Raw genomic sequence first — 15,226 nt, forward strand, 5'->3', positions numbered from 1 at the left:
CTTTCGTTTCCATCTCACTCTGGTTCATTCCCTGATCCATTTCTGGTTTTGAATCACTCATCATGTTTCCTTTCTATTTTTCCTTTTCCTGTATATAGTCATTATTTTCTTCCTTATCCCTCTTTTAATAACCTTCCTTCATTACTTGATCTTCTACTACTATCTCTTCATTCTCTTCAAGAACTTGGAACTGATTTTGACTAGCCTTTTGTCCTCCCACTTGGTTTTTCTTTGGCCCTTTTCTACCACTTTTTCCTTTATGAACTACTTTGTGAAAACTTTATATGTCTTTTGTTGTGTTAGTATTTCCTTTGGTTTCTGCTTTAGTGAGAGGGTAGTCTCTTAGAAGGTGCCCGTGTTCATGGCATCTATGGAATCTAAATGGAATATGCTCATCGTCTACTGTCTGCAACCATTCTTCATCAAAAAACTCCAAGATAACTTCATCCGGTAGAGCTCCAGATAGATCCATCAACACACAAATCCTTGCATAGGATGTATACTTTCCCCTCCTTGTGGCTTCAACAACTTTGACAAACCTTCCTAATTTATTGCCTATGGTAGCTAGTGATTTTGTTTGCCAATAATTAAGAGGTAGAGAATAAAGTCTTACCCAAACTAGGACTGAAGTAAAAGTTTCCCTCTCCGGAATGAAACTCATCTTCCATGGCCTCATATAGAGTCCTGCTGCTGCATAGAAATAGGGCCTGCTTTCGAACACTCTGTCTTTATCCTCAATGTTGGTGAACACTATAGTGAAGAAACCTTTGGACCCTAGATGAAGATCAATGCTTCCTTTAGGCTTCCAAGGGTATCTGATCCAGGTTTGTAACACTTTTTCCGTTGGCCATAGCCCCATGAATTTGCATATGATTGCATAAGTCTGCATGTGCTCCTTGTGCACTTGTAGCTCTGGATTATTTAATACTACTCTAGGAGTGATTTCAGCCTTCGGTTTGCACAGTCCCTTCTATTTTTTGTCTTTTGTTTCCTGTTTTTTGTCATTTTCCTCCTTGTCTTTTGTGGTATCATTCTCCTTAGAAATGGAACCGTCTGTTTCCTCTTCCCTGTTTCTCCTTCCTTCTTCAGCCATACCTCTACCTCTCTCCAGAGGTTTCTTGTACTTGTTGGCCACCGCTTCCTTGTAGGAGGGAGTGGAGCTCCCTCCTCTGCACTCATACATGGGGAAAATTTCCTCAGAAACCCTCAAACCCTAGCTGCTCCCTCGTCACTCCTACTTCGTCGCCTCGCTTTTGGTAAACCGCATCACTTTTCTACCAATGTTGATACCAAACCAATCTCAAATTAACTGTTACCTTGAGATATATGTAACATGAATTTAAAGGATTCAAATTATGTATATCACATGCTCATGAAGAAAACTTAAAGGAAGTCAAACATGAACAATTTTTTGTGTTATATGAGATTTTGATTTTTTTGTTTGTTTTATTGCTATTGATCTTTTAAGAAAAGAAGAACATAAATCACTATGAATATTTAACTTTATGGTTGTGACAAAATTTGACATGTTATTAATTTTCATGTCACTGTTAAAGAGAAAATGAGATGCACGTGACTTGAATGTGTAATGTATGTTTGGCATATTTGATTTTTCAATTCTGGATTTCGCAGTCATACATAATTTTCAGAAACAAATTACTGTATGGATTTATATTTGTTACAATATTATCTTACATCAAACACCATTTGGAAAAGAAAGAAATTAAACCAACAATACATGAGAGTGTCAAACACAAACAATATTTCCCATAGGTAGGATCATCATAATTGAGAGTTAATTTCGAACCTTTCCATTAATTAAATAGTGAATAGAAACCATTTAGATGTTCCTAAGATCTGCACTATGACACAACGTAGAGTGACTCTAGTGAGCCAACACTCAAATTTATTGATAACACTTGAAAGAATCACACATGTAGGCTTAGAGAGAATCAAAATATGAAATGCTCATAAAATTGTAACATGAAAAGTCCATGAAATCCATAAGTGGAAGTGAAAAATCACCACTTCCATTCAGAAAGGTCTATTAGCTATCAAGCAGTATTCACCAATTCAATAAAAAACTAAAAGTTCCTTACAATGAGTCGTGAGGGTATATTTATTGCAAATGTGTAACCTTTGATCCACTCTTAGTACTCTTGAGTTGCCTCATGACCTATCATGTTCCCTGGTGATTGTCTACTCTACTCTCTATTCTAATATTAACAAACTAAAAATTACATTAATATGAAAGAAATGAAATGCTCTCAATCACCTAATCTATTAACATAAAGGTCTAGAACATCAAGTTGCAATTCTCAAACCAAATATGGCTGTCAGATCTTATACTCTCCTCAGGAGTTAGAATCTGGTGTTACAACACATCCTCATGTCTTTGAACGCACTCTAATACATCTCATAATAGGGTGGGATTGTTTCCATTTATCTAGTTTGATAGAGTCACCAGCTCAGTGTATAGCCTCATGGGATAACCACATATTGAGTGACAATATCCTTTGTAACTTCGAGGTCAATAGTTTCAACAAATTTCTTGATAGGTTCTAAGAATGATTGAATCTCTTGGTTTACTTCCTCCTTTACTCATGTTTCACCTAGAGTGCCAATAAAAGGAATCCTATCAAATTGACAAGATATTCTAGTGGGACAAGTAAGTGTCAGTATGATTCCATCACTTTGTCCATATCTATATCCAATTTATCATGCGACTGCATATTGATGCATACGACCACATTAGCATTATCTGTTGTGCTCCAATATTTTCTTGTAAGCTATTTAAGTGCATCAGGGTATTCATCAATCCATTCATGTATATGTTCAACTGTTAATGGGGCTACTTTTATCCTGATTCCCATTTATTTTGATTCCTTATGCATGTTAGGGAATGAGGCCATGACTTGATTTGGGGTCATCATTTCATTATATCCCAGCTCCATTTCCTCTGTTAGTATCTATAATTTTTCTAATATGGATTCTTTTAAGCCTTTACCTAGGGAGTGGGATGCAAGCAAGGCTTGTATTTCAATATGTACATGTCCAAAACTTTGTTCATATGAAAAAATATTATATCTTAGAACAAAAACCTTCATGTTTAATCTATTTACATTAAGTTTTGTGGATGTCAAAAAAGTGTTTCTCAGTGAGGAAAACATATATGGGTTCATAGTGGTGTCAATGGAAATTTATTTCTTCGTGGCCATTAATATGGGCTTAGTTGGATTCTTGGCATAACACTTGCATGTTTCTTGCATAATTTTGTATTAAACCTGATTGAATGTGAGTTCGAAAATTTCCAATACTTATTCTCCCTCTTCCTAAAAATGCCCATTGGAGATGAGATCAAATGGTGGAACATTCAAGGAAGGGAACTCGAACTACATCTCTAGTCCCTATGGTTGGTGATGATTTGTTGCTTTGTTGGTCCAGATTTATGTAGGAATGAAATAAAATATAGATATAAATAGAAACTCATAGATATAATGAAAACAAAACTTTGATTTATAATTAACAGAATTGTCCCACAAGGATGTGTTGTAGCACCAGATTCTAACTCCCGAGGAGAGTATAAGATCTGGTAGCCCTATTTGGTTTGAGAATTGCAACTTGATGTTCTAGACCTTTATGTTACTAGATTAGGTGATTGAGAGTATTTCATTTCTTTCATATTAATGTAACTTTTAGTTTGTTAATAGTAAAATAGAGAGTAGAGTAGACAGTCGCAAGGGAACATGATAAGTCATGAGGCAACTCAAGAGTACTAAGAGTGGATCAAATGTCACACATTTGCAATAAATATACCCTCATGGCTCAATGTAAGGAACTTTTAGTTTTGGATTGAATTGGTGAATATTGCTTGATAGCGAATAAACCTTTCTGAATGAAAATTGTTTGAAGATTGTCCCACCGTGACAACCTTTTACCCAATAATCCTCTCTTTTTCATATATATTTACCACTTAATAAAGCCATATCTACATGGTTTTGACGAAGGTATGCATTAGTATGTTTTATTGTTCATATTCAACTGTATACCCTATTGTTTTAATTAAAGTTGTAATTAGCTACCGAATCAGCCTGTTTCCGTAGCTAGTCCAGGATTCCATAGCGGCCTTCATTGTTTGTGACATTCTAGAGTTCCAGTTTAGAAACGAAAGGTGTGGATGGATATAAGGTGACTCCCTCATGGATACCTTCATATCCACTCGAAACTGTTTTCTAAAAGAGGCACAGGAGATCGCGGTCAAACTTTGATTCAACTACCAGATTAATGCAAAACAGAGCCCGAGATTAGATGAAACCTTATCGTTTTGCATTTGAAATAGCAAAATGATGGTTTCACGATATAAGTTTAGATAAGGGTTAAGAGATATTAGGCTTAGGATTCTCATATAGTTATCCAAGAGACATGCTATAAAGTTAATGGCTGCATTGTTATTTGGGTGCATGTCAAATGATATGTTTTCTAAACAATTTGTGACTTTCACATGAATGAATTTGGTTTTTGTGTGCAAGAATTGTACTGATTTGAAGCTTTGAACTGCTATTTTGAGGTCCCCTACAAATAGTGGTAGTTTTTGATCAAATACAATCTTATTTCCTTAAATTATTTAATTGCTCTGTTTTGTGTGATCATGCTGTATAATGATTCCAAATTATTATTTGCATAAGAATTCTACTTTGATTTATACCTAGATTACATTGTTGTTTACTTTACTTCATATATGGTACTACACAGTTATTTCCTTTTCTTATTATCCGACATAATTTAAGTGTGTTTAATTCATAAATGTTGCTTGGATTACATTGTTTGAGCAGAAATTGAACAAGTGAGAAGACTTCTCCTAAAACAATTGAGTTCAACAGTGTTCCTTCATAGCTACTAGAGTAAGATTCCATTTTGCACTTAGAGGACTAGGAGCTGTAGAAAAGAGATTTAAAATCAAATCCTAACAACCTAAAATAAGTAAAATCACCCTCACATCATCTACAAAATGATTGAATAGCGATTAATTTCTAGGAAACTTAATCAACATCCTTAAGAATTACATCACCTCCATCCTAGGACTAGACTTTGAAAAATACATAACGACCTACTAAAACAACTTCTAAGAACATATTGTATACCTATTCTTCGTCATTCTACGCACCCTGGTTAACAATTTATGATTTCCAATTCAAGGACATTGAATTGACCAAACATTTTTGCGCCATTGTCGGGGAAGTATAATTAGAAGCCATAAAGAAAAACAAACAAAACCATCATTAATTTAAAAAACATGACATGCGTAGGGATAAAGACTCTAGGGGTAGATTTGTAGGATGAGGAAAAAGTTTAATTCCCTCAAATCCACTCACCCCACCACGATTTCGAGATTCAACACCACCTACTCAAACCCAAATTCCATTTATGGGTCAAGAAAGACTTCCTGAAGTCTCAAGATTAGAAATTAAATACAAAACTTCACCTACTTCCTCTACTAAAGTTTTAATTGAAGAAAATCCTACATCCCTAACCACGGGATTAATCTTTCTATCCCCCACTGGTGAACAAATCGTGGGAGAAGAATTAGAAATTCCTAGTGAAGAGGATGTATTAGAAACTTATTCTAAACAACCATTCATAGAGGAACCAAAAAGATTAGAAGAACACTATCTTATCTCTGAAGAATTGATCATGGATGAAGAAGAAGGAGAAGTACATAATTTCCATGTTGAAGAGGATAGGATTGGAGGCAAAGGAAGAGGAAGAGGTAGAGGTAGAGGAGGGGGTAGAGAAATAGGGAATCGGGATCTTTCAGGATTCCCTATTCTTGATGAAGATACAACCCTCACAATGGAAAATATATCACCCTCGATTCTTCCTAATTTCCATGAGAAAAGAAGCAAATATCCAGAGGCATTTCTCTTTGAATTTGAAGTATTGTGCAGATCATATGACTATATGGATGATGCTCGAAAGTTGAAATGATTTCCTACCACATTAAAAGACTCAGCATTAAAATGGTTTATGAGTCTAGAAGTTCATTCCATAACAACATGGGAACAGATGAAGGAGGCTTTCTTGGGCAAGTACAGAGACTATTGTATGCCTAGTAACCTTAAATATGAAGTCTTCAAAATGACATAGAAAAAAGATGAGAATCTTGAAGACTTGGTAGAAAGATTTGTTTATAATGTTAAAAGAGAAAAAATGGATAATTTGGATGAAGAAACCTTAAAATATCTTTTATTCAAAGTCGTCAAAGATGAATGGATCGATCTGCTTAACCTAATAGGAGAAGGAGATATCTCTCAACTCCCATTTGCAGATATTTGTGATTTGTGTGTACATATCTCAAGGGGAAAAGAAAGAGTTGGAAAGAGTCCTAGAGACCCTCTCTTATCAAGAATAAACAAGTCTGCAACTGGAATAGTTAGTAGGGTAGAAATAGGAAATCTACTTGACACCTTTAAAATAGATATTTTAGGGAGCTTAAGTGAACAAATATACACTCTTAAAATACAAAACAAGCAAAATTATGAAAATGGTGCATTATCTATCTTCTGTCCCAAATGTTGGAAGAAACTTGCTTTGAGAGAATGTCCCTTAGACTCAAACGTCATAGAAGCCTAAGTCATATGTGCAAACACTCATGATACATAGGAATGTCCATCCTTACCAGGTCTCAAGGTTGTATTAAATGACGAAGAAATCTCAGAACCAGTACACCCTCTCTACTTTTTAGCTAGAAGACCATGGAAAAACTGCCAACCAAATCAACCACAAGGATTTAGACCATAAAAATTTGCCCAATATTCACAAAGTAATTGGAATCTATCTTGGTAGCCTTGGGTTGTACCACAATCACAACCTTGGAATCAAGGATGGAAAAATCCTTATGGATCCTATGCTCAATATTAGCAATACTTGTCATCCTATATTCCACCACAATTGTTAACCCCGTCCAATAAAATTCCTCAAACCAATCAATTGCCACAAGTCCCAGTACAGATTCTAAACCCACAACTTTCCCTACCATTTCCATAAAAATCAAATAAACTACCCGCTCAACCACTTCCAAATCCTAATAATAAAGTACCAGAAGAAATTCCAATAAATTCTCCTATCATAGAACAACCTTCAATATCAGTTAAGCCACCTTTCCCAGAAAGATTAAAAATCAATGAAGGAGTAGAGAAACAAATTATCTTGCCTGATTATAATATGATGGATGAATTGGGAAATGTTTGTATTAATATTCCTTTATTGCAAGCCATAAAATAAATACCATTTTTTGCAAAAAAAAAAATAAGGAATTAAGTACACAACGATTAGGAAAAAAAGAAGAAGATATAAAAACAATTTAGTTAGTCAGAAAAATTGTCGACATTATGATGGGGAAGATGAAAATTCAAAAATATCTAGACCCAACAAGCCCCATTGTAAAAATTCACATCAATGGAACTGAAATACCAAACACATTGATTGACCTAGGGGAAACCATAAACATAATGAGCAAACAAGTTATGGACACACTTAGGCTTCCAAATCTTTAATACACACCAACTTTGTTGCAATTAGTAGATAGATCTGTTATTAAACTAGATGGTGTTTTAGAGGATGCTTGTGTATCCTTAGATTCTTGGGAATATCATGTTGATTTCATGGTCTTAACACCCAAGAACAATCTAGGAGGACATCCCTTAATCCTAGGAAGACCCTGGTTGGCTACAACAAATGCTTTCATCGGCTGTAGGTCAGGTGATATGTTTATATCAGATGGAAATTCTACAAAGAAATTTACATTATACCCCCTGCAAGAACAACAATAGATGCAAAAACTGAACAATGGATATAAGATGGAGAAGATATACAACCTATTTTTGTCACTGAACAAGTAAAAGAGGAAGACAAACATTCAAATCTGCTAGAAAATAATGAATCTTCTTAACATTATGAGCGTAGTCAAAATGAACATCTCTCCTCTAAACAAGTATCATTGTTGTCCATGGAAAAATTTGGGAATTCCTCAATGGAAATCTTTCCAGGAAAAACCTTAAATATAAATGAAAAATTGGAAGACATTCAAAAGAAACAACTAATAGAAATTTTACAGAAACATTCTTCTTCTTTTGCATGGGAATATATTGACATGAGAGGGGTATATCCTAAAACTTGCATACATCATATATACATTCAACAAAATGCAAGACCAGTTAGACAACCTTAGCAAAGAATGAAACCAAATCTAAAAGAAATTATTAAGGAAGAATTCCAGAAATTATTAAATCTAAATTTCATTTATCCAATACGTGACAGTCAGCGGGTTTCACCCCTAGTAATCGTCCCTAAAAAGAATGGAAAATGGAGAGTATGCATCAAACAGGGAATTGAATAAAGCAACATTAAAATACCACTTTTTGCTACCTTTCATAGACCAAGTCTTAGATACTTTAGCAAGAAAAAGATATTTTTCCTTCTTGGATGGGTTTAGTGGATAAAACCAGATTCAGGTGGCCCGTGAAGATCAGGATAAAACCACGTTCACTTGTCCATGGGGAACTTATGCTTACCAGGTACTTCCCTTTCAGTTATGTAATTCTCCTACAACATTCCAAAGGGTAGTCCTGGGTATTTTCTTTGATCTTATCCATGATTGTGTGGAGGTATACATGGATGATTTCATAGTCTAAGGGGATTATTTCAATGAATCACTAGGAAACCTAGAGAAAGTTTTAATAATATGTCAAGAAACAAACCTCTCATTAAGCCATGAAAAATGTCTCATGATGTTTAATGAAGGAATTGTTTTAGGTCACTATATTTTCAGAGATGGAATTAAGGTGGACTCATCTATGGTGGAAGTCATTTCCAAGTTATCAGTGCCAATTTGTCAAAAGGATGAAAGAAGTTTTCTCATTTTTACTGGATATTATAGAATACTTATGGAGAACTGTTATAGACATTTTTGTGCCTTACAGCTTTGAGCATGAAATGTCCATAAACCAAGGGATCCAAAGTCCCTAAATGTGTTGTTCCTTCCCCTAAAGGAACAAGGCCAACAAACCACAGCTCTTCACAGAAGTTCTCCACTAGAAACTGCTCAGAAACAGTCAAATCAGGATCATTTCAGTGGCTTCACTGGCCACCTGCGTTGCAAAGCACCCCAGTACACTAGCTAGGTGCGTTGCAATGCACCCAAATGCACTACCAGGGTGCGCTGAGTGGGAAATGACAAATGGCAGTGCCATTCCGCGAGGTGTAAAGACTATGGAAGCTTCCAGAATCTTCCTCCATGACACTTGCCTCACTGAGTTCGACTAAGTGATGAGTAAGAGGCTCTCAGTCTCCAAGTGGAAGCAAGAACTGACAGAGAGAGAGGACACTAGTCAGATCACAAGCTGACTCATCCCCTCTCCAAACATCTATATATGGATCCCTCATCCAAGAGATCCGGAGGCTGGAATTGTGTACATTACAAAGAATTGTTGTTGGTTTGAGATTGAGATCATTGGGTGCTTTATGCTTTGAAGGGAGGTGAAGAAGGGATTCCTTTGCTGGGAGGTAGATGCTGGATTGGAACTCACTTGGTTGTATCTCCTCCTGAACCTTGTTATTTCATCAATAAAACTATTTGAGTTTCTCCTACATGTTGATGTGTCTTTGATGTATGATTGCATTAATATGTTTAGCTTATTTCTAATCCTGAGCTAGTTATGAATATGAATCTATGTCTTTGTGTAGCGTTCCCCTTTTATGATCTTGCAGGAACTTGGTGAAGCTGGGCGAGCGAGAAGGCAAGTAGCTGGGAGCTCTCAAAGAGAAGAGAAACCGGATCAAGGGACAAACGGAAGACACCAGTTAGTCCATTCCATCTCTCTTCATTCTTAATTCATAAAGGAAGAATACTAGAATAGTTGTTTCTGTTTGTTGCTAAGGCACTATCACACCTTAGGTGGATAGGGTCGTCCTGCATAGGCACTTTTCCCCACAACAAATTGGCGACTCCACTGGGGAAAAGTGCCTATAACTCCAACGAACAAGGGGGAAATTTTCCCATTCCTTTATCGCAGTAAGGAACTTCGTCAGAGTCATACCCGACCGTCTACTCAGTCCCACCTCCAAGCAACCTAGTTGTATCTTTCGATTGGAATCAACTAGGCAGACCCCATTTACCAGCAAGCATACCATTCAGAATTATCATCCAAATATATAGAACGGTCATGGCTGGTACCATTATTGATGAGGGGGCTTCTGTGAGTATCCTTTCCTCTACTGCTTGGAAAGCGCTTGGTTTGCCATCGCTTTTGCCTGAGATGAGAAATCTGACAGGCTTTGATAAAGGAACCAGTCGACCTTTAGGGATGCTTCCCAATGTGCCCATAACATTGAAAAGGAAGACCATTCAAATGAACGTGATGGTCATTTAAGGAGCCTTGGATTATAACCTACTGCTTGGACGAGACTATATTTATTGCATGGAAGCCATTGTCTCCTCACTCTTTAGAGTAATTTGTTTTCCGCATGAAGGAAGAGTGGTCAAGCTCGTGGACCAACTTTCATTTCCCGGATCAAGCATCGCAAATAGTCATATACCATCCCTAAATGGTCTCTTCACGCAAGAAATGTCTCAGCCCACGGTCCATCCTCCCGATGAGCGCGAGTAATCTGGAAGGATATGACTGGAACCCAGGGGGCATGCGTCCTGGTCTGCTTCAGCAGGAAAACTCTGGGTATAGGGTAGGTTTCCGCGGGAGAATATGACTAGTCTGTACCCCGCCCGTGGGGAAGAGGGGTTATTCTAGAATAATATTCTCTTGTAAAAGTTATGTGTTTGGCGCTCGTTGTCACTCACCTTTGTCTATCTCGGTAGACATCACCGAGGAAGTGTTTTGTTTGGTGTGAAAATAGAACAATCTTTGGGTAACCTGTAAGAGGTAGGCCTCTCCTGATAGAACAAATGTTTTGTCTGCAAATTGAGGGGTAACCTTGAAATCATATTTTATACCTGGGGGCATGCAAACCTTTTGGAGTGCAAGCAAAGAGCGGTTATTTATCTGTTTTTTGGATTAGTCGTTTCCTAACTTGCATAAAGAAAGGATGCGGAGCAAAGCTTTGTAAGATGAAGCTCCATAAAAAATAGCATCTTCAGTGAGACATTCTTATCATATGACTGGATTAATCGAGCAGTTTTAGCACACAGTTCATGCTCGTTAAAAAATAAACGCAAGAATCGAGCAGTTTTAGCCCATAGTTCATGCTCGTTAAAAAATAAACAGATTCGAGCAGTTTTAGCACACAGTTCATGCTCGTTAAAAAATAAACGCAAGAATCGAACAGTTTTAGCACACAGTTCATGCTCGTTAAAAAATAAACACAAAGATCCGAGCAGTTTTAGCACATAGTTCATGCTCGTTAAAAAATAAACATAGGATCGAGCAAATGTTTCAACCCGCGTTTAAGCTCGTTAAAAAATGAACTATCCTCCGGTAAATAACCACCGTGAATGCACCATTATCATCCATTAAAGCCTTGGTCGTGTTTTCCCGTCACCTCCACTTTTCTATTGGCCGATCATTCACCTCCATATGATTGTTTACCCATTTTGAGGAATAGCTGCGAAGAGTGATTTCACTAGCCATCCTTGTGACACTGCCGTGATTTGGAAATTCCAAGCCTTACCTGGAATCAGCTGCTACCCATTTTATCATTCGTTCCTCAAAAGACGAGTCTTCTTTAAGCTCTTTTCATCTGACTCATAAAATATGAAAAGATTGCTGAGTTTTGGCCTTCCAGCTCGTTAAAGTGACCGGAAGTGCTATCCCTCCTCTAGATTTTAATCTTTTTGGACCTGAGGGATTATTGCACAAAAAGATCGAGCGCTTGTTTTATTCGGCTCGTTAAAGCTATCGAAAATTCATCCCTTCTGTATTGTTTTATAATTTTTCGGACTTAAGGGATTAGATGACGAAAAAGGACATTCGGAGTTAACTTTACGTACCTTTTCAGACTCTCTAAAAATGAAAAGGACCGAGTTATCTTTGTCGCTAGACTCGTTCAAAGTATTAAATAGCGACAAACTTGTCTTTAGACGAGAACAAGTTTCACTATCGCTAAGCTCGTTAAAACATAGCGATGGGTTTGCCCGAAGGGCAAATTATAGAACAAGCATATGTTATCCTCCTCAAGCTTGAAAAAAATAAAGAGGTACTGGTCAGTAATGACTGGGGAAAAATTGGGAAAAACTCAAAGAAACTTTATTGGTAGCAATTCGCTCTTGAACATGACACTTCTCCTCCATACCACAATCGGGTTGGGTTGTTTCATTCACCGGTCACATCACCATGGTCTCGCCAATACCATCCACACTTGGGGTAAATGCTACCAATCCATCGCATAAGTGTCGCCACATGTTCAAGAGAAGTCGTTCAGAGAAGTCACCTGTGTCCCATCCACTACCATACATTATACTCTTTCATGACCGCCACCCTGAATCATATATCATTAGATCGTTTTCACCTCCATCAAAATCATTTGCTCTGTTTCGTGTCATTGATGTGGGATTCATCAAGGCCCTCCTTTGACGGATCGCTTCTTGTCAAGATCAGCTCATTATCCAAGAAGTTGATCTAGGAACACCCCCTTCAGTACTTTGAAGCTTGCATGCCTCAATGGCAAGTTTGTCACTTCCGGCGACAGGTATACATCAATGACCTCCGACCGAAAGATTTTGTGTGGTGTTCGACGCCAAGTCCTCTATTCACACCACGTGAATTGTACTGCAGTACCTTGAGGGTCATCATCATTATCGGTGATTCCTCTCGCGCGTGTTAACAGTTTACATCATTGACTGGTAATCAAGCGATGTCTTTCCATGTTCAACTTCAAAAAAATTCTCACATGGATCGACTTGTACTTAGAGTGAAGATCGAAAGAGATTGAAGACCCTGGATCTAGTTTCATCCATCTGGGCTGCGATATATATTCAGGAAAATAAAGACATGGAAATGTACAGCTTTGCAGCACAGATAATCATCCTACCAAAAGGATGATGGCTATATCAGAATCATCAGTCTATCATCAGATGATTGTCTATTCTATGTACGTGAAAATGAATTTATAAAGCTAAGCATGGGAATGCCCGCCTCAGCGAGATCATGAAAATAGTATGAAAATAATGTATTGTATTGTATCTTATTACAGGTCTCCTCCCAGCATTGAAAGAAATTCGGATCCTCCTAATAAAGCATTTCACCCGATAAATGGCCTCATACTTTAGGGGGCAACTGTTATAGACATTTTTGTGCCTTACAGCTCTGAGCATGAAATGTCCATAAACCAAGGGATCCAAAGTCCCTAAATGTGTTGTTCCTTCCCCTAAAGGAACAAGGCCAGCAAACCACAGCTCTTCACAGAAGTTCTCCACCAGAAACTGCTCAGAAACAGTCAAATCAGGATCATTTTAGTGGCTCCACTGGCCACCTACGTTGCAAAGCACCCCAGTACACTAGCTAGGTGCGTTGCAACGCACCCAAATGCACTACCAGGGTGCACTGAGTGGGAAATGACAAATGGCAGTGCCATTCCGCGAGGTGTAAAGACTATGGAAGCTTCCAGAATCTTCCTCCATGACACTTGCCTCACTGATTTCGACTAAGTGATGAGTAAGAGGCTCTCAGTTTCCAAGTGGAAGCAAGAACTGACACAGAGAGAGGACACTAGTCAGATCACAAGCTGACTCATCTCCTCTCCAAACATCTATATATGGATCCCTCATCCAAGAGATCCGGAGGCTGGAATTTTGTACATTGCAAAGAATTGTTGTTGGTTTGAGATTGAGATCATTGGGTGCTTTATGCTTTGAAGGGAGGTGAAGAAGGGATTCCTTTGCTGGGAGGTAGATGCTGGATTGGAACTCACTTGGTTGTATCTCCTCCTGAACCTTGTTATTTCATCAATAAAACTATTTGAGTTTCTCCTACATGTTGATGTGTCTTTGATGTATGATTGCATTAATATGTTTAGCTTATTTCTAATCCTGAGCTAGTTATGAATATGAATCTATGTCTTTGTGTAGTATTCCCCTTTTGTGATCTTGCAGGAACTTGGTGAAGCTGGGCGAGTGAGAAGGCAAGTAGCTGGGAGCTCTCAAAGAGAAGAGAAACCGGATCAAGGGAAAAACTGAAGACACTAGTTAGTCCATTCCATCTCTCTTCATTCTTAGTTCATAAAGGAAGAATACTAGAATAGTTGTTTCTGTTTGTTGCTAAGGCACTATCACACCTTAGGTGGATAGGGTCGTCCTGTATAGGCACTTTTCCCCACAACAAGAACTTCACAAAAATTGCATCCCCACTCTTTAAATTACTTACAAAATACTATGAATTCAGTTGGAATTCTGAATGTCAAGTTGCCTTTGAAACATTGAAAAGGAGAATTTCTGAAGCACCCATCTTAAAAGGACCTAACTGGAAATCGCCTTTCCATATCTCAATAGACGCTTTAGATTCAACCTTAGGAGTTGTTTTGGGACAAAAAGGTCTCACTCCTTATGCCATTTATTATACCAGTAAAAATTTAACCCCTGCAGAGTTAAATTATACTGTAACTGAGAAGGATTTCTTAGTTGTGATTCATGCCATTAATAAATTCAGACATTATATAACTGGATATGAAAATTTTTTCCACACAGACCATTCTTCCATTAGATACTTAATGAATAAATCAGTCACTAATGGAAGAGTAACTAAATGGCTCCTACTTTTACAAGAATTTAACATAGCCATTCTAGATAGGCTAGGAAAACAAAACGCAATTTCTGACTTTCTATCTAGAATACAAAATGAAAACAATGACCAACCCATAGAAGATAAATTTCCTAATGAATATACTTTTGCAATATCTACTAAATCACCTTGGTATGCTGATATTGCTAACTATTTGGCCACAACAAAAATGCCATTTCATTTAACTCCTAGAGAAAAAAGAAAAATAGTCCATAATATCACATCCTAATCATGGATAAATGAATAATTGTATAAGACAGGACCAGACCTCACCATCAGAAGATGTGTTCGGGAAGACAACACATCAGAGATACTAAAATCTTGTCACAATGAGCCATGTGGAGGACATTTTTCTAACAAGAGAACCGCTTACAAAATCCTGTTTTTAGGATATTATTGGTCTTCAATTTTTAAGGACACCAAAGAATATGTTAAGAGATGTG

Source organism: Pinus tabuliformis, chromosome 1_2 (assembly GCF_031772625.1).
Source record: "Pinus tabuliformis cultivar Carrire ecotype Pingquan chromosome 1_2, CPIR1, whole genome shotgun sequence".
Lineage (NCBI taxonomy): Eukaryota > Viridiplantae > Streptophyta > Pinopsida > Pinales > Pinaceae > Pinus > Pinus tabuliformis.